The sequence below is a fragment of the Peromyscus eremicus genome, chromosome 7 (assembly GCF_949786415.1).
Source record: "Peromyscus eremicus chromosome 7, PerEre_H2_v1, whole genome shotgun sequence".
NCBI classification, from domain to species: domain Eukaryota; kingdom Metazoa; phylum Chordata; class Mammalia; order Rodentia; family Cricetidae; genus Peromyscus; species Peromyscus eremicus.
Window position 1 is genome coordinate 12,776,455 of NC_081422.1, and position 21,243 is coordinate 12,797,697.

A 21,243-nucleotide genomic window follows, 5' to 3' on the forward strand; every position below is an offset into this window, starting at 1 on the left:
CATCCTAATTTTCTCCAAGGCTCAGAAAGCAGGGCCAGCACTGCTACCCAGCAGGGTGTCAAGTTGTTTAAAAGTTCTGTTTCTCACACTTCGTCTTTCAGAGGCTTTAAAAAACACACATTAATACAACTTCTCATTTTGAGGGTCTTGTGAATAAAGTTGTCTCTGATTAGTTCAGGATCATGGATTGTGCTGCAAGTTTAGTCAGAGTCTCAGCTTTTCTTAGGGTTCACCTCACTGTTCATGTTTGGACATGGAGAGTCCAGCTTTTGGTGCAGAAGAGGCTTCACAGTTTCCATAGATGACAGAGAGAACATGGAGCTTCCTGCCATCTCTCAGGACATGGCTGGTGGTGTCCATCTGGAGGCCACCAGAACGTGGAGCTCCCTGCCCTGCCCCCTTAGACACTGCTGTCACCTGCTTTGGATCTGGGGCTTCATGGGGATCTTTGATATAATGAAATGACATCTCTGCCTTAAAGGCTTGAAGGACTCTTGCCAGCTGATCTCAATTAGTTTAAGCGTTCAAGTCCAAATGAGGGAAATCTCAAAGCAGTCCAGGAATCTTCTACACAGTAGGACAATTTCAGTTCAGAATTCATCAGTAGTGAAACTCTTCCAATTTTTCCAGAGCAGGAGCCCTGCTAGGCCTCTTCCAACCTGCAGATTCTCTAACACAGCAAATCTGTTCTCAGCCTGGATGCTTCACCTTGGACAGTTCAATAAACAAATTCCTCACAACGTCTGGCTTTCTTAAAACTCACTGCTAAAAAAAAATGTACTGGAGAAAAATCATGGCTAAATCCCAGCTACAGTTTTACCTTAGAAAAGCTTTATTTCCCATGGAAAGAAACCCGAGTTTCTGTGAGGAAATGTTCTCTGTAAATCCCAACACTGAATAATGGCCCTTAAGCTGCCCAGTTGGTTTCCTTTCCAAGGAGCCAATAAATATGTCCTAGGTGCTCCTGGCAAATGAATACCAAGTCTCATGCTCCAGAGAAAACTCTCAGAACAGAAACTAAGGACTAAGTAAAATATATTTAGTCCTGAATGTGTGTGTGTGTGTATGTATGTATGTATGTGTGTGTGTGTGTGTGTATATATATATATATATATATATATATATATATATTATATATATATATATATAGTGTGTGTGTGTGTGTGTATCTCATTATATAGACTGAATAGGATAGGTTGTATTTATATATTTAGGAATGCATGTGTGCACACTTGCGTGTGACACACACACACACAATTGAAGGAATCAGAGCCATGAATTTGGGAGAAAGCAGAGAGTTTCATAGGAAGGGCTGGAAGAAGGAAATGGAAGGGGGAAAACAGTATAATTGTATTTTAATTTCAAAAAAATCAAAGAACAGAAGCAAAGCTGATAACCTGTTGAAAGTGTTTTACAGGATATATTTAAATACGCTAAAGAAAAGAAATATCCACTTGAGAAAGCCCTCACGAGGAGTAGGAACAAATTTAAAATGCATTGTAAGAAACGAGGGATTAGAATCCATCCCAGAGGAGCAAAGAAGGACATATACTCATGAGGGACTGTCTTGTCTCCTCTGAGTGGACACTATCCACTCGGTATCAGGAAGTAGGAGAAACAGCTTCAACCTTTCAGCAAGAAACTTGGCTGACTATACAAGGGCTGGACCCAGGACCACATGACACCCCAAAAGGGAAGAAAATCAAGCTGGTGTGGCCTTATGGATATGAAAGAAAGGAAAGTCTACCTGCTGATATTGCTTGATTTGGGCAAAAGCCACTACTGGAAAGAAGGTGTAGCATTTTAGAGAGAACAGGAAGTACTCAGGCTAAATTCATGGTCTTAAAGTGATCATCAAGACCTTGTTGGGGAAGTAAGATTTGTGAGTTAGTCCTCTGTCCCCAGATTTATAAAGAGATGAGGTAAAGAGCTGGCTAATGAAACAGAGAGGCCTTCTCAGAAGTACTGCCGGCCACGATTCAGAAAGAAATAGTCTTAGTTCTGGTAGAGAAAGGCTTACTTGCAATTATTTTTATGTTCTTTGCCCAGTTAAGTGGCCTAAGACAGTACAACCAGGGAAGTAGTCTTTCAGGGTCCCTATGACTTTTATGGAGAGCCAGGTTTGAGAACCAGGACTTAAAAGTAACTTTCATACCAACATGTAACTGTTAAAGACGTCTTTAAGGTTGATGGAACCACAGGACACATAAGCAGAGGAGAGGAGAGGAGAGGAGGGAAGGGGAGGAGAGGAGAGGGGAGGGGAGGGGAGGGAAGGGAAGGGAAGGGAAGGGAAGGGAAGGGAAGGGAAGGGAAGGGAAGGGAAGGGAGACAAAACAATAGAATGGATGACTTCAGTGACTCTTGCAGCCAGGTGCATTCTTGTAGGTTCTCCCTAGACTTGGTTTAGCAGAAGGCTGTCATCAACGTCACATCAGTATTTAGTTAATTGTGATATTGCTGGGACAAACTCACAGCTCTAGTTCTAGATGGCAGCTGTGTAGCTATTTCCTTCTGGGCAATAAGAGAGGTAGGTGAGGCCTGGATGCTCCCAGACAAAGGTTACTATAGCTGAATGACTTGGTCCATGTGGTTCTGTGTCACTGTTCCTCTCCTTACGCAGATGTGCACCTTGGTAGAAAATACTCTCAATTTGAAGGATTGTTCAAAAGACATGTCATAGGCACAGTTGCCAAATCAATTCTCTCTCCTGCTACTTTGTGACTTTACTTGGAGTAGAGTAGTATGGCTCTGGACTCTCTGGGAGTATGTAGAAGTTGCACCCAGCCAAGTGGCTTCTGAGTTCCGTACTGGTTTTTGTTTTTATCATCTCAAGACCCCCTGCCCTGTATTAGTGCATGGAGCAGTAATTGGTGACAGTGAAGTGACACAGAAACCCAGATAATCAGCTCTAAGAGTAATCAACAGTTCACTTTGGTGGGGTTTTTAAGTAGTTAAAGCTAAATAGTGAAGAAGGGGTGGTTTTCCAAGTTAAAAACAAAGCATCATACAGCACGTAAATGCATGCTCAGTTTGTAGAGCCTTCCAAGATCTTAGATAATTGAAAGAAGTAGATAAAAGTAAACTAGGTCTTATCTCAAATTCTTCCACATTTTCCCTTCCCAACCAAATAATGAGCCTTCCACAAGCAGGCCTTGTCTTCTTCTCTCAAAACTGCTTGAAACATAGTATCTAAATTCTTATTTAATCTTACACACTCATCAAAAAGCAGAGAGTTATGAGCTTTTGTGAGCTTTCCCAGCAGTTTTTATCCTTTTTGAAATTATATCCTGTTGTTCTTGTTTTACTCTTTTGGGGGGGCCCATCACCCAACTCCCAAATAAATCACACACAGAGGTGTATTCTTAACTACAAATGCCCAGCCTTAACTTGGCTTGTTTCTTGGCAGCTTTTCTCAATCTAAATTATCCCTGTCTAGCTTTTGCCTCTGGGCTTTTCCCTTTCTCTTACTTCTGTAAATCTTACTCTTACTCTGTGGCTTGCTGTGTAGCTGGGTGGCTGGCCACTGGATTCTTCCTCCTTCTCTGGCTTCTTCTTTTTCCTTCCTAGATTTCTCCTTCTACTTTTCCTCTCTGCCTGCCAGCCCCTCCTGTTTCTCTCTCCTGTATTGTTATTGGCCATTCAGCTCTTTATTAGACCATCAGATGTTTTAGACAGGCACAGTAACACAGCTTCACAGAGTTAAACAAATGCAACGTAAATAAAAGTAACACACCTTAAAATAATATTCTACAACAATATCCCTACTGTAATTAATAGTAAAACAAAATTTAATCCTGAAAGCATATTGCCTGAGAAATAATCAGTGAGGAAGTTAGAAGAGGAAAAAATAACTAGAAAATCTATAGTCTGAACATGATTTTGATGACTTAATCAATTATTAATTCATTTTAAGTGCCTACTCTTTTTATCCAAATGTTGCATTATAAATAGTTCTTCTAAATTAATAAAGAAAAATAATTAGATGCTTCCAGCTACTATGAGAAGATCTGTACTACAGCTTTGAAGAAAAGCTTGGCCTTGAACACATTCGGACTTCCTTACTTCAGGTTCAGAGCCCTTATCTGCCCACACAGCACCGGTCTCCACTGTCGTGAGGTTTGGGGAAGGCTCTCCAGTGACAGTCAGTGCTCAGTTCAGGATCTGTGTAGCTCCTCATGAGCAGTAATACTTCTTTCTATTGAAGTACTTGAATTTTGTCTGGTTTCAGGGGGACTCCTCTGGAGCTGTGTGTTTACTAAATCTGTCTCAAGTAAATACCACATGTACAGCGCTACTTGATTGATCTGCAGCAAACAGGGCTGTCTTTATCACAGCAAACCACCGATTTGACTTTCTGTAGCAACATTGTGAGTATGGATGTCATTTTCCTAAGCAGTACAGAAGACACACTTGTGCCTATAAATTCTGTTTGCAAACTGTAAAGAAGTGACAGCCATCCCCAGAAAGCTTTCTCTCCCCCTTTTGTCTCCTCCTCACAGAGAAAACACGAGCAGTTTCTTTAGTCAGGAACATGGAAATGGTTCTGAGACCCCTTCTCACGCCTGCACTGAGTTCTCCCCAAAAGCTTTGCCCCTCACTTGCCCTCCCCCACACCCAGGCAGCCACTTCTGGCTCACAGAGGGCTCAGCAGGGCTTCAGTAGCAAGCTCTAGCAGCCATAGGAGTGGTGATCCTTTCTGCTTTGGACTTAACTCAGAAAGGAACAACCGAATTATCTCCAAGTTAATATTAAAGACAGCCTAAATACTGTCGTTTGTTTCTAATAATGAACCACCAACCTGCAAAGTTGGCTGACTTGTTACTTAAAAGAATGCTGGTGTCAACACTCTATACCTTCATTACCTTTCTAGAACAAAATACTATAGCTGGTCTATAGGAGAATAAAAAATGCTTAGCTGGAAAAAATAGAAACTGGTATTTATATACCAGTTTGTTTCTGTAAATGGGAAAAATGTTTAAGAGCTATCTATAAGTGAGAATTTAAAATGTCAAATATCTGGTTTATGTTATAACCAAAAATACTTGGGTGCTAAAAATAGGAAATGTACCCTTGCAGAGTTTCTATAGCCACTTTGTATCTATAAACAACAAGAATTTCATGGCTTAAAGTCTTTGCATGAAGTCATAACTTTCAATGCCCATACTTGAAAGAATGATAGATCTCTTAAAAATAAATTAATAACAAAACATTGATCCCTAATACCTACACAACTGAAAAAATTTGAGGTGTAGAAGAAATCTCATGTAATGTTGGCCATAGGCAATATAAAAGGCAGCCCTTTGAGATGGAAAAGTCTGCTCCATCTTGTTCTAGAATTATAGATTTGCACTCAGGTAATGATGTCTATAACTAATTGCAAGAGTGGAATCTCACTATGCAATTAGTGTAAGTCCACTTTGGAGCTGTAAATTCTCTCCAGCTCTCATATATGCAAAGTAAGAGATTCAATCACACCTCCGACGGCTGGCTGCCGGCACCGTGAGGTTTTATAAGGTATCTGTGCTGTCTAAAACCCATTTCATCTTAAGGAGACTTCTTCTGATGCCTTGGTCTGCATTTGAAACTGGAGGAGGGGAGATGAGCACTCTGTTACAGTGAGTCCAATATCAATCTTTCCCAGGACTCTCCATCTGCACACACAAAAGCCAAGAACCCTCTTAAAAGAATGTGATTTATGAACTTGTAAAACCCAGGAAGTCAATCAATATGTAATGAAGTACAGCGGAAAAAAAAGAAGCACGAGAGGAAAGCATGCAGGTGTGACAGAATGCTTGGTTGATGGCAATTACTGACAGGCCTGGATCCAGAGCACTGGGCTCCTGGCTGAGACCTCTGCTCTGAGGAATGCTGATGGATGGGTGGGACGCCGGACAGGGCACACACCCCTTACTCCTGTTTTCTCTCTGATAACCATTTCCTGTCAGTGACTCCCCAAGGTTCATCTAAGGAGACAGAGATTGTTTCTAGAATGACCAGCACTCAACATCCCATATTGCGAGAACAAACTGCGGGCACTCTAATTTTAAAACCAAGAATGGGTTTTCCAAATGCCCACCATCACCTTACAATTTTAAGTAAAAACAAAACAAAACAAAAAATCTGAAATGCTCCAACCCAGGACATGGTGAGGCCCAGAAGTCATATTTTAGAAAATATGACATTCTAATCTTCATTAGTTATGTGATCCTCCACTCATCTGTAACTACACATTGGAAGCTCGAAGGTTCCTTTGGCCCTGAAATGCCCCACTTCTTACATCTTGAGAACTTTCTGCCCCAGTAAGATGACTAAACTGAAGCCTCCTACATGCGAGGCAAGCGCTGGGCTACTGAGGTACATCACCAACTCTCGGGGCACTTTCGCTGTGAGGCAGGCTCTCACTAAGGAAGGCTTGAATTTGTGATATTCCTGCCTTGACCTCCCTAGTGCCAGGGATTTCAGGGAGGAATCATCAGGCCTGGCTTCTTTTTGAGACTGCTAATGCACCTGTGTTGTGGGAATATATTTTACCACTTGAACAGAGTTTTAACGCCCAATTCCAACCTACCTAACATATGTGTGGATGCGTCACTTTAACGCAGGGAGATTTGAGATCTTACATTTAGAATTTAGGTACTGTCTTGTCACTTCTCCTTTTTCATTTTCTAATAACATAGTTTCCATAACGGCAATGTAAATAAGTAATTTTGGGCTAGAGCTTTCAACTTTTTCAAAATTTGTTTTTTAATGTTTTAGTATTTATAATATTCATAGATGTCAAGTATGGATTAAATTCGCACAAATTTAGTCAAGAGGTAAATGGGTAAACCTTTATGCATCTAAGAGAAACACATCTCAAGTTCAGCACACCCTGTGTCCATTCTAAGAACTTGTCCATGTTGCCTTTCATATCTACATCTTTCTTTTGACAATTTTGAACTGGATGTAAAATAGGCAGAGGGTAACTACATCTATACATCACGAGACATCCAGTGTGAGGTGTGCTCATGCAGGTCCTAACATATGATACCATTGCTAACTAACTTTCTCCAATTTTTCAAGTGACACATGAGAATGTAAGGTACAAATTGAACCATTCTTAATAAGAAAAATCATCAGTGACACAGGCCTATTTAAAGTATCATTTTCTTATCTCAGTGGGAGAAAGAAAATTATTAAAATAATCAAACATTAAGAGACAAAGAAAGAAAGAAATGGGGAAACAAGAAGGTAGTTATTTTAAAAGATGGAGCTGCTATGCTAAAATCATTTCAATCATGTCCATCTCTATTATTTTTAGACTAACATATAACTGTACATGTTTATGGGGAATCGTGTTGTCTCCATTTATGTAGACACTGTATAATGCTAACATTAGGTAATTAGCTTATCCATCATCTTAAGATTTTAACATTTCTTATGGCTGGTACATTCAAAACTCCCTTTTCTACCTATATTGAGATATTAATCATATTGCTGTTGACTTTATCCTATATGTAAAAGATCACTAGCCCTTAGTCATCCTGCCCACTTCTAACACAGTCCATATGATCAGCCTGCCTCCTCTTCTATCTGATTCCTAAGCACACTTTAGTCCCCACTGCTCTCTGCTCAGCATTTTTGGACTCCACGAGTGAGATCATGTGATGTTTGTCTTTCTGAGATTGGCTTAGTCCACAGAAGGATACCCAGTTCCACCCATGCTGTTCCATCCCTTATCAAGGCTAAGTAGTACTCCCGACTGTGTTACATGTGCCTCAACTTCTTTATTCATTCATTGGCTGAAAGACATTCATGTTGAGCCTATTTCTTCAAAGGTGTCTCTTCAGCACTGGGATCTTAATGCCTCTGACTGTGAGCCCAGTAATGGGATTGCTGGCCCATACAATGTGTGAATTTCAATTTTTCGAACAACTTCCATGTCATAGACTACATTAGCTTTACCAGATACATTCCACCAAAGCAATGTGTGAGCCTGTTCTTTCTTCACACTCTTACTGGCATCTCCTTTCCTTCAGTCTTTGATAGAGCTTTTCTAACTGGGCTGCAATGGTTTGCCTTTCCTGTAACATTGCATGCCTGGTGAGCACTTGTGTGACATTTTTTAAGAAATGGCTATTCGCTACAGAGTGCTTGGCTCCAAATGGGATATATATATATATATATATATATATATATATATATATATATATATATCTTACCCCCTCCCCAGGGCTCAGGGAAGGATGATAAGAGCCTGGGAGAACTGCTGTGAAACAGTGTCTTCTGGACATAACAGGACTGTTGCACACGTGATCTCACAGCAGCTGTGGCTGAATACAGAAGACCTACATAAAATCAGGACAGCCAGAATTACAGCATGGACTGGCCACCCCACCCCTTATCCCCCGCCACCAGCTAAGGCGCTATTGAGAGTTGATCACCGTGGAGGTGGGGGTCTATTTTCCTCACACACGCTTCCAGAGTAGGTGACCCATGCTCCAGTTGATGACTGACACGCATGGACTAATATGGGAAGCACTAGTTTGACTCAGGTTGGGAGCAAGAAGTGGTGAGGAGTCTGGGAGGAACTAGACGTAGGGTTGACCAAAACATATTATATATATATATATATATATATATATATATATATATATATATATGGTTTTCAAAGAATCAAAGAATAAATTTAAAAATAAATTATTTCAATTTTAAATGCTTTTATTTATTTTTGAGAATGTCATAGAATACATTTTGATCATATTCTTTTCTTTCCCCCTAACTTTTCCCATATCATTTCCTACACACCCACCAAACTCTTTCTTTTAAAAAAAAAATGGAGTCTGGTTTGTGTTGGCCAACTACTCCTGAGCATGAAGCCTGGCCTGGAGTGTGGCTGCTAAACCCAGTATCACTCTATTGAATAAAATGTATTTTTCTCTCACAGCAGCTATTAATTACAAATAGCTACTTGTCCAGCAGTGGGACTTTGTGCCCACCTCCCATTCACAATTTTGGGATTTTATCTGGATTGAACTTATACAGGTCTTGTGCATGCTGTCTCAGTCTCTGTGAGTTAATGTGTGTCAGTCCTGTTGTGTCTGGAAAATGCTGTTTCCTTGGTGCCATCCCTCACTTAATGGCTTTTTACAATATTTCTGCTTAGATCTTTAAGCATGAGAAGGGGTTTTACAATGATATCCATTTACAGCTGACTGCTCCAAAGTCTCTCATTTTTTGCCTATTGTCACCAGCTGCAAGAAAAAGCTTCAGTAATGGGAGATGAGTGATACACTGATCTATGGGCATAGCAGCATGTCCTAAGAAGTCATTTTATTACTCTGTTTATTTAGGAGAATAATAGCAGTCGGTTTCCCCCTAAGGCCCATAAACTGTCTAGCCTTAGGTTCTTGGTCTCATTCACAGTGTCAGATATTAGTTCTAGCTCATGGACCAGGCCTTAAATGCAATTTAAAAAAAGTAGTTGGTTACATCTTTAACATTGTGTCACCATTGCATAATTAGGCACAAATCACTATTGTAGCTCACAGAGCTCATAGCTGGGTGCAACTAATGAATATTTTTCTCCTCCTGTAGCATGTACAGTGCCTTCTGGCACTATGAACGCTAGTCAGTAGGGAGTGAGACTTGTAGTTGAATTTGATTCCTCCACATTTAATGACATAGTACATGATGTCATTAGCAATAGGGTCTTACTGTCAGGTTGTGAAGGGTAATCAATAGTCTTGGTAATATCCCATAATGTTAGGGGAAGTCTATAGGATCCCTTTGGCCAACCCTCAAAAAGATGTAACCCATTTCTGGTACTAAAGTTTTTATTTGGTAACATATAATGTCTAGTTGGAGTATCGTCTCCCCTATTATGTGATAACTCAACTGAAATTCTTCTCATATACACATGTATTTTAAGAAGTAGGCTTTCGCCGGGCGGTGGTGGCGCACGCCTTTAATCCCAGCACTCGGGAGGCAGAGCCAGGCGGATCTCTGTGAGTTCGAGGCCAGCCTGGGGTACCAAGTGAGTTCCAGGAAAGGCACAAAGCTACACAGAGAAACCCTGTCTCGAAAAACAAAAACAAAAAAAAAAAAAAAAAAAAAAAAAAAAAAGAAGTAGGCTTCCATACGACTTTTCAATGGCCCTTTAGTACTAGTTATCAATCTCTACATTCCTTTCTCTACCAGGGAGAGATTCCCACACCTCTCCCCATTTATTCCTCCTATTCTAGTTTCCCTTTATCCTTTTATAACTATTTTATAACTGCTTTATCTTTTTATAACTATCTCCCCTTCATTTGAAGATCCCCTCTTCCTCCCACTCTTTACTACCAACTCAACGTTTATGGCTTTTCTAAATGAAACACGCATATTTAGATTTTTAAAAGCTAACTTGCACACATAAGAGAAACACAAAATTTTCATTTTCATTTCTTAACAGTTGAATGACAAACATTCTGAGAAAGAAATAAGGGAAACAACAGCTTTCACAATAACTTCTATTCCAACTTTAAGACTTTTAATTAAGTTATTTGGGTTTTTGATATTGCCTTCTAAATACGAGATGCTGACTTAGATATATTCTTTCCAGAATATTCTTTCATTCTGTGTTTTTTTCTTAGCTCTTTTGATTATTTCTTTGTTCTACTGTTATTATTATTATTTGTATAACATAATCCTACATGTCACTTTTTGCATTTTCTGACTATATTTTAGGGCTACATGAATACCTTTGTGCAGACCAACATGTGGGCATGTCCCCAAGGTTCTTACAACAACATCACAGCATTAAACTAATGCTTTAATCCTTTTCTGGATTTATATATGAGAAGTGGAAACATTCTAAACATTTGTTTCAAAACCTTCAATTTCTATTTAAATGTTACTATATTGAAATCATTAAAGTTATTTTCTGCATGGCCTTGCACTGTTTTTTGAGGCAGGATCTTGCTATGTAGCTCACTCTAACCTCACACTGGCGATCCTGCTAGCCCAGCCTTCTGAGTGCTAGGGTTCGAGATGTGTAGCCTGTGCCAAGCCCTAAATGCTTTTAATGAAAGTGAGTCTGGCTAATTTTTATAAGGAAATTTGTTATAAGAAGTAAGGCTGAGAGGAGAGCGCAAACATTTTGCAAGTCAAGTGCCAGCTCCCTTCAGGATGCCTGTAACACAGAGTGGTCACCAATAAAGGCTCAGCGATGCCTGGCAACCTGCAGTGCCTCACAGGGGTAGGGGGAGGAGATTTGCTGTCTTTCACAGAGGAGGCTCTCTCTAAATAGAGAGAGGAGGTTTGCTAACTTTTTATGGAGGAACTCATTCTCTCTTGGCAACTAGCTTTCTCTCATTAACAGGGGAATCATGTTCTATCTTATAGGAGTTTTGTTCTCTCTCTCTCTCTCTCTCTCTCTCTCTCTCTCTCTCTCTCTCTCTCTCTCTCTCACACACACACACACACACACACACACACACACACACACACTAGCTCTCTCATTCTTGCTGTTTTCTCTCCCTCCCATCCCTCCCTCCCTCCTTCCCTCCATTCCTCTCTTCTTTAGAGGAAGTTGGAAATGTTTTCCCCTTGGGTTTGGAAATGATGGTCACAGAAGTCAAGTCACAAACACAGACATATTCTCACTTGTCTAGAAATGTTCTTTATGTTTCTGCCAGGTGGAAGAATGCAGGAGTGGAAATACATTGCAAATGACTAAAACAGTCACAGAAGCAATGCGTCACACCGGGCAGGGTTGGAAGAACACAAAAGCAAGCAAGAATCAGAGTCATCAAAAAGCAAAGAGAAGATGGATGAGGTGGGGCCAGGAAGGCAGAGGCGTGGTTCTTCCTGCTGAGGCATGAGCAGCCTTGACTCCTGAGATCCTTTGAAGTGGCTTCAAGCTCAGCCCCGCCTACCCACACAACACACTTATTTGAGTCTAACTACACAAACCACTCACCTGAACTCAACTTCAGAAGCCCAGATCTAAAGCGAGGCCTTAAACATTCCTTAAACTACCCCAGCTCTGAAATCACTAAGAAATCCCAACATCCTTGTGGTGGTATTGTGTTCCGCAAAATATTGTGTACCTTAATAAACTTATCTGGGGTCAGAGAACAGAAAAGCCACAAGATACTTAGGCTAGAAAATGTTAGCACACGCCTTTAATCCTAGCATTCCAGAGACAGAAATCCCTCTGGATCTCTGTGAGTTCAAGGCCGCATTGGAAACAGCCAGGCATGGCGACTCACGCCTTTAATCCCAGAAAGCAGCCTTTAATCCCAGGGAGTGGTGGTAGAAAGCAGGAAGGTTTATAAGGTGTGAGGACCAGAAACTGGAAGCATTTGGCTGGTTAAGCATTTGGCTAGTTAAGCTTTCAGGCTTTGGAGCAACATAGTTCAGCTGAGATTCATTCTGGATGAGGACTCAGAGGCTTCCAACCTGAGAAAACAGGACCAGCTGAAGAACTGGCAAGGTGAGATAGCTGTGGCTTGTTCTGTCTCTCTGATCTACCAGCATTTACCCCAATAACTGGCCTCGGGTTTGATTTTATTAATAAGACTCTCTAAGATTCATGCTACACATCCTTCATTGGTTTTAAGCCTTCTTTAAACATCTCTGACTCCCACTTCCTTGCAGACCTGTTTTTTAGCTTTGCCAAGAGCTCTAAAGTCTATGACAATGCGCTGGTTGTTCCCTTTCCATTCACATCATAGATGTCTTACATCTGATCGTGTTCTGTCCTCCACCCGCATTTTCTGACAACCTGCTATTCTGAGTAACTCCTCAGCTTTTTTTTTTTTTCTGCAACTCTTAGGTTGTCATGGATTGAGGAAAAGTTCTCCAGAACGGTATGACGCATGTTCTAATAAAAGAACCCTTACCCATACCCATCCTTGAGACCTTCCAAGTAAAAACTAGAATAATGCCTGGTCCTGTTGCTGTGACAAAACACCTTAGGCAATCAACTTATAAGGAGAAAAGATGAATTTTGGCTCACAGTTCCAGAAGTTTCAGTGCTGGCCTATTACTTCATCACTTTGGACTCTGTGAAGAGGCAGTACATTGTTGTAGTAGTTATAGCACACTGACTGCTTGCTCTATGGTGGTTGAGAAGTGCAAAGATTGGCCAGAATCCTAATATTTCCTTCAAGGGCATGCCCTGTACCATAACTCCACTGAGAGCCCCCTTCAGAAGGATCCACCACTTGTATCTGTTGTGTGTAATGTGCCAGTGCAGACTCTTACCCATGCTCACTGTGCCAGTGCAGACTTTTACCCATGCTCACTGTGCCAATGCAGACTCTTATCCATGCTCACTGCTCCAGTGTAGACTCTTACCCATGCTCACTGTGCCAGTGCAGATGCTTACCCATGCTCACTGCTCCAGTGCAGACTCTTACCCATGCTCACTGTTCCAGTGCAGACTCTTTCCCATGCTCACTGTATCAGTGCAGACTCATCCATGCTCACTGTGCCAGTGTAGACTCTTACCCATGCTCACTGTTCCAGTGCAGACTCTTACCCATGCTCACTGTATCAGTGCAGACTCATCCATGCTCACTGTGCCAGTGTAGACTCTTATCTATGCTCACTGTGCCAGTGCAGACTCTTCTCCATGCTCACTGAGCCAGTGCAGATGTTTGTCCATGCTCACTGTGCCAGTGTAGACTCTTATCCATGTTCACTGAGCCAGTGCAGACTCCATTTCTGTGGGATCTCTGCTTTGCCCCACAAATATCTTCAGTCAGTCCTGTTTCTTCATAGTTAGTTGAGATCTCTCTAACTTTTGCCTCCTCCTTTCCTGTCCTTCACATTTCTTGTGGGGTAATCCCCACCAGCTCGGACTTTGGCCTCACAGCACACAGACCTCGTCCCACAGAGAACCCACTTTGCAGATTGTCTAGCCCATCCAGTCTTGCTCCTTGAGAAGGCTGTTTGTTTCCTCTTGGTGTCTTTTGTTTCCTTCTTTCGAGCACTGGTTTCATGGACCCTGGAGAACCATTTGCTGAGGTGGCAACGTGTTCTCAGCCCAGGCTTCTGTTTCTACCCATCCTCTCCCCTTCTTTCTGCAAACATGCTTAGCTTTCCTGGACCCAACTTTGTCCATAAGCTTAGCCCCACCCCTTCCTTTCCCTCACTGCCGAATCTTAGAAGGATATTCAGAACTTGCTGCTTCTACCTTTGCTCTGACCTCTTCCTCTGGGGGACATTCCTTCCCACCAATTCACTGAGACTGCTTAGTAAATGGTACTTCTCTTACTGCCAAATGCAACAATTTCCTCCAGTTTCACCCACTCCCATGCCTATCCTCACCACATGGCAGGAGACTGGCTTGCCGAGTGTTGCCTATCCCACTTTCATTGAAAATCTGCTCTCCTTTATGTCCCCTATCACCCACTCTTCTGGCCTTCTCTTGGATTTCCCAGACTCCTGTCCTCAAGGTTCATGTTTTCTCACCCTCAGGCAGTTGCTGCAAAATTTGCTACCCAAACGGGTCAATGGCCAAGATTTGCAATAAAGTTTTATTGAAATATAGCCATAATCCTTCATTTATATATTCATCTGTGGCTGCTTTCAAGCTATACAGGCAAAGTTAAGTATTAGTTATAAAGACAGAATGGCCACCAAAGCCTACATGTTCATTTTGGCCCCTTACAGAAAACACATGCCAGATTTCCTCTGTAGCCCTTACAATGGCTCCCAAGGGGAGGCCCTAGAGTAGCAGTGTCGGTGCTTCTCAGAGCTTTAGAATACACAGTCTGTGAGTTCTATTCCAAACCTATTAAATGCAAGATTAAGGAGTGGGACTCTGAAAATCTCTTTCCAACATACCCTGCAAGTAACTGGTGCCTATTAAAATTTGAAAACTTCTGAGCCATCTTCAGGGACCCAAGTACAGACACATGGTGCTGACTCTTGAGTCAAGCTGAACTGCTGTGTGGCTAATTAGTGTTTCCAAGTAACCACTAAACATATCTACTGGGCTTTGATTTTGTTACCCAGAAAGCCCATTCTTAGTGCCCTTTGTAGAATAAGATGTGACCTATGCAGAGGATATCATCATGGGCCAATTCAGCCAATATGATGCAGGAAAATCTTCAATTGAGGTTGCCTTTTTCTAGGTGACTCTAGTCTGTGTCAACTTGACAGAAACAACAAGCATGAGATATGATGCCCTCTTCTGGACTCTGTAGGCACTGAATTCATGTGCATACATGCACACATATACACATAATGCAGACTATATGATCATGTGGTCTGTGCTGATGTTGGAGGCCATGTGGATGTCCATAGTTCCTGCTGTCTCTAGAAACCATGTGGAAGTCCATGGTCCAAGCTGTCACTGACTGTGAAGGGCAAGGAAGCTTCTTTGGCAGTAGTATCAATGACTGCAGACTCACATTTGAGAATAAGAGAAATAGAAGACTTCTTTGAAAACCTCTCTCTGTTCCCCCACACCCACGCCAAGCCCCCCATAAAGAAACGGTCTAGATAGGAAGCCATTGAAGAGAACTCTTAAAAATTGTGTTAGGGATCCTGAAGTGTAGCTCCTCACAGTTGATGGCTTCTGGCAGGTGGGGAAAAGGGGAAGGACTCAGCTTTCTTTAAGGGGCTGGCCACTGGGAGTTTGAGCATACTTCATTGAGTATATGGGCCACACAGTTTGGACTTTTCTTTCTTTTTTTTTTTCTTTTATTCTCTTTTTGGGGGTAGGTCACAAGGGGGGGATGGACTTGGGAAGATGCAGAAGTGAGTGTGATTGGGATACATTATGTAAACTCCCAAATAATCAATAAAAATATTACGATGGGAAAAAAGGGAAACTGAATCTTTCAGAAGGGGGCGATACTAACTCTACAGAAGAGTGGGGAGTGCAGAGGCTGAGAGAAATATTTCAATTGAGCCTGTGCAGGGGAAGGGTTGGGATGGGAGCCCAGAATCTAGGTTCTTCATGCATCCTGAATGCAGTGAGTAGTCACATGGGTGAGGCTTTCTATTTTAAGGCATTTTAATAAAGTTTGGTTCTACTGTCTAAAAATGACTTACAGTGAATATTCCATGGTTTGGAATAAGGATCCAAAGTCCAATTCAAGTGACTGTTGCAGCTCCTACCATAGCCCATCTGGTAGCATTTTACCGCATTAGTAGGATGAGGGCCCCGGAAGAAGCCTTTCAGGTTGCATTTGCTAACATCCTTGACAACAGAGAGCACAGACATCATGCTCAGCAGTGCTTTGAAACAAAGCAGTAAGCTTCTCTACAATAGGCCAAGCGACATGCAGAATGCTTAGCCAACTACTTTCTTCTGAAGTTTTCTATTTAGGAAAAAGACAATTTCCTAAAACATAAAGCAAGACATTTCTTTTTTACATCAAGCCTTCTGCAAAGAACATTTCCATCTAACTCTAAGCAAACTCGTTTTTAGAACTCACCCCCAAAGTCCCAAATGAAACCCTGTGGCTGTGGCTGTTATAACTCACCTAGCCGGAACACATCCAGCGAAATCATTTGTGGTCATGGAAACAAGGACACGAGAGAAGGACGGGATGCATACTTTACTCATTTGAGCTACCATGGACTCTCAACTTTGTCTCCTCTCATGTAAGCAGTGTTAGTGGATTCGAGACTGACAGTCCCTTATCAGTATCAGAGGGGAGGCAGAGCAGGACCACAGGAAAGAGGTGACTCTCAGGATTGAATCATATGTAGCTTGGATACAGAACTATCTTCAGATTTTAAACTTTTAACACTGTCTTATGAATCCAAAATTAAAACTCATACTGTGTTTGTTACTGCAAAATAACTTGTAAGTTTTCTTCAGAGCAGTGGTTCTGAACACATAGGTTGTGACCCCTTCACGGGGGTTGAATGAATGTCAGATATCCTGCATATCAGATATTTACATTATGATTCATAACAGTAGCAAAATTACAGTTATGAAGTAGCAACAAAAATAATTTTATGGTTGAGGGTCACCACAACATGAGGAACTGTATTAAAGGGTCGCCATATTAGGAAAGTTGAGAACCACTGCTCTAAGGGAAAGATTTGTCCATGATAAGTGGACAAAAAAAAAAAAAAAAAAAAAAAAAGACAGACAGAAAAACTCTGCAAATACTACTTGTCTTGATCTAGAAAATACAAACTAAATATGATTTTCTCTCCTCCTTCCCCTACCTTTGTGTACACAGAGAAATGACATCATCTGTCAGTGTTGTTCCTCAGGGGCTGCCCACCTTGGCTTTTTGAGAGTCTTTCACTGAGACGTAGAGCTTGCTGTTTAGACAAGACTGGCTGTCCAGCAAGTCCACTTATTGCCACCTCTCTTGACAATGTAAGTATGTATCACGATCCCTCGATTTTTTTAAACATGGATTCTGGCCTTGAACTCAGGCCCCAGGCTTGCAAAGGCCCGCACTTTGCTTTCCGACTCTTCTGTTGGTTTATTCATTTGTCAGCTAGTTTGGAGGCAGTTTCATTTTGTAGCCCAGGCTGGTCTCAATCTCATCATGCTTCTGCCTCAGCCTCCTGAGTCTGGGATTCATTACAGATATACCAAGGCCTACCAAACTTTACTTTCCAATTACATTTTTCCCTACTGAGACAGGGTTGCAATCACCTTCCTCAGGGCCAGTGTGGCTGAAATACAAGTGCCCCACACTCCTTTGAATTCTTGATGGTTATCTGTAGGTTTATCTCATTCCCTAGAACTTAAGTTCCTTTAGAGCAACTGCTGTTTTTCTTTCCTAGACCCTTCTACACCCAGTAAGCTGCCCAGGTAGAACAGTCTTACTCTACTATCTGTAGAGTGAGTCAGAAAAAAGTAGGGTAGAGTTGGGGAGCCAGACTGAATGGTGCTCTTTAACTTTTACTTCAAAGGTTACACTTACATGGCCATTTAAACACTGTTCCACTACTTTAATCATTAGTCATTTTCTGATGCTCTTCATTAAAACTTCATAGTAACGCCCCTCTCAGCAGAATCCAAGATAACCTGTCTTTATCAGCTATCTAAGTAGTTCTTCATCACCAGAAGACACTTAGATAAGATACTTTTGTATGATTTAGAAAAGTCAAGCATAGCATCCTGAAAGAATTTTGTGTATATTTCAATACTGAGTCCAGAGATGCCTTCCTAACTCATAAAGAGTAAGTCAGATGCTCATGCTGGAATTCTGTGTTAACAAATTGCCCCTGCAAGCAATGTGGTCCCTCTTCTTCTTAATGTCAGGGAGACATTATAGTTCCTAAAGCTTTGTAGCCAGTATAAGCCATGCTTTACTCTAGGCACAATGCCTGTGCAAGCTAAGAATCTAGACATCTCCATGTCTGCAGGTGTACAAATGAAATTCACTACTGAAATAGTACTGACTATTACAAGTTAACCATCTCCAACAGGGCAGCTTTTCAAGCTGGGGAAGGCTCATTCAGCATCAATTACAAAAGAAGGTGGGTGAACCTTTTCAAGAACACACTCATTAGACCCGGGGATACAGCCCAGTGGTCAAGTGCTTCCCTCTCATGCTCAAGGGCCGAGGTTCAATTCCCTGCATTATGAAGAGAAAACAACAACAAAATCAAAGCTATCTATTATATGGTGAAGGCAAACATTGATAAACAAATACTGTAACTAATCAAGCAGATAAAGTCGCAACAATAACCTGAACTCAGTGCAAGTCACCAGTTCTCACTGAACTGAAATTAGATGTTAGCATCTTCACCTACTACTATTAGTGCTCCTGCCAAATCTGGTGAAATCAAATGTGAATTTCAGACCATGTGATTTAAGTAATTCAGGAGCTTTAACCAGCATAGGCACACGGTTTTCTATAAAAATACCTGTGAGAACTTGCATATGTGAATGAATAAAATATCGATCTCGAATTACATTCTACAACAATGATTAAAATACTTGATGCAGTAAAAGAAATTTCACAAATGAACTTCTGTAATCCTGTCTTTGCCAAGTACAAATAATTGCATCTTAGAAGTCTAGGCTTTCTATTTTCTACAGGGGAGCATTGAGGAGAGGTTCCTGAGAAGAAAACATCAAAATGCTGGGAAATGCAGCAACCTCAAACAGCCAGCCCAAAGCCAACGAAGAGTTAAATACCCAGGATTGCTCAGTAATGAATGCTTAGTAAGTTTGGCCAAGGAATATCAAGTAGACACCAGGGCTAGAGCAACTGCTAAAGGGATGACCTCCTTGAATCTCATTTGCATAGCAATGAGATGCCAGAAAGCATAGGGTCTGAAACAGCAATGCTGTCTGTCTCTAAGCCTGCTTTATTTTGTTGTGACTTTAAGCAAAACTGCCTTCCGAAGTAAATACAAAATCATTCCAGCAGTGAGTCTGGGTAGATGTATATATAAAATGGACTGCACTACGATGTGCAAAGACCTACTGAGCCGTTCCGTGAACAAGATCAACACAAACTTTCAAGGATATTTCCAGGTAAGTTGCCAACTGATGTATGTTATTTGAGCCAAGGATAATGCATGTCTACTCACAACAGACAAGCCAATATGTCAATAAGACGAGCCAAACTCACTCCCAGCGTATCTGTTGCAGCCTGGGGCTGTTTTGTATAATCATGCAAAAGCTTTCCATCACATTCAGGGTTTGTTTTTGTTTTGTCTACTTTATTCTAAGGACTGTGCTTGCAAGTATTATTATCATCAGACACTAACAAGAAAGAGTGGGGACTTTTACCCCTGCTATTGAAGAGTGCCACTGCTTGTCAATACACTGGTGAAATCATGCACACAGCTAAGGTAACAAAAAGGATAAAGAATGGCAGCATTGTACAGTCAGTGACAAATGGAGAAGACATCCAACAAAATCCTCAAGCTCTGTGTATTCTTAAAAAAAAAATAAATAAGGATGTTTCCAAGCTTAAAATGTCATGAGCTCACTTCTCTCCCAGTCCTATGCATCAAATTCAATGTGCCATTAAAAGAAAAAACAATCTGCTTCATAATGCCTTAGACATGCAACTTACCCAGATAAGATTGTTTCAGGAAAGCAACGAATGCAAAGGTGTGTATTCTCTTCTGTCACTATGTCAAGCAAAAGTCCTCAAAACCCTGTGCCACCCTTCCAAAGGCATAAGTAGCAACTTTTACGTTAGTGATTTTGATAGGACCTCGAATTATTCACCAGACATTAGGAATCTACTTCAGGCAATGAGATTAATATTTCAGTAAGTCTTCTCCCACGAAACAGGAAGCCTTTTAGAAATGACCTTGGACCAGATAAGAGGAATTCAGAAAAAGCAGGGTCCAAAGCCAGAGGGTAATTGTGTTCAAAGATTCTTTTATGCAAATAAGACCCCTAATCAGGCTAATGCAGTTTTCTACATTTTTATCTTCCATCTTTTTATTTACATTCATCTGAGAAGCCAAAAAAAAAATTCACCAAAAGCCAAAAACTCAAAACAACAACAACAAAAACAAACAAAAAACAAAGAAACCCAAAACAAAACCCAGGAAAACCCAGCAGTTTTCCAGCTTCCTACACAAAACAGTCACAGGGAACTACGAGGTAGTCCCTGGGAATCCTCTGGTTCAGTTTCAGAGCCATTGTCCCAGAATGGTTCTAAAGTCAGCCCATCAGTTAGTTGGTGATGATTCCTCAGATAGAGTGGACGTCAAGTGCATTAGAGTCCCATTACCTTCCTCCTTCCTTTTATGTTGTCACGTGACCTGAAAGGGCAAAGTCATTTTCAGAAGAGAGCATTGCACTGCCCCTCTCTGCAGGACTCTGTGTGCTTCCAGCTGCCCTGGGTGTACACTCAAATTTTAGAAAATTTTTGGGACTCAGAACAGAATACTCCAAAGAACAGTGCCTGGAAATAAATTTGTACTTGAAGGAACTGAAAGAGTCTTGGAAGGGAAGGTCTCTAAATTCCTACTGTCTCTTTCTTTCCCCAGGTAGGTCACAGAAATTAAAGTCCTCTTTTCCCAAGGTGGTTATGGGAACTCCATATCCTCTTCCTCAAAGCTAGCTTCAAAATTCAGCAGTAAAACTCTCACTTACCCACTTTTCCATGTAGGACCAGGCCATAAGGGGCTTTTCTGATCTACATGGTAGACAGAAGACCCCCATTTCGGAGGCATCCTGCCACACAAAAGGAAGGAACATAGAGAGGCAGAGAAGAATCTGAAGAAACAGGCCTTGCTGGGTGTCCTTGATTCAGTTGCATACCATGAGATAACAAAGCCACAGAGTTGTCCATTCTTAATCAATCTTATCTT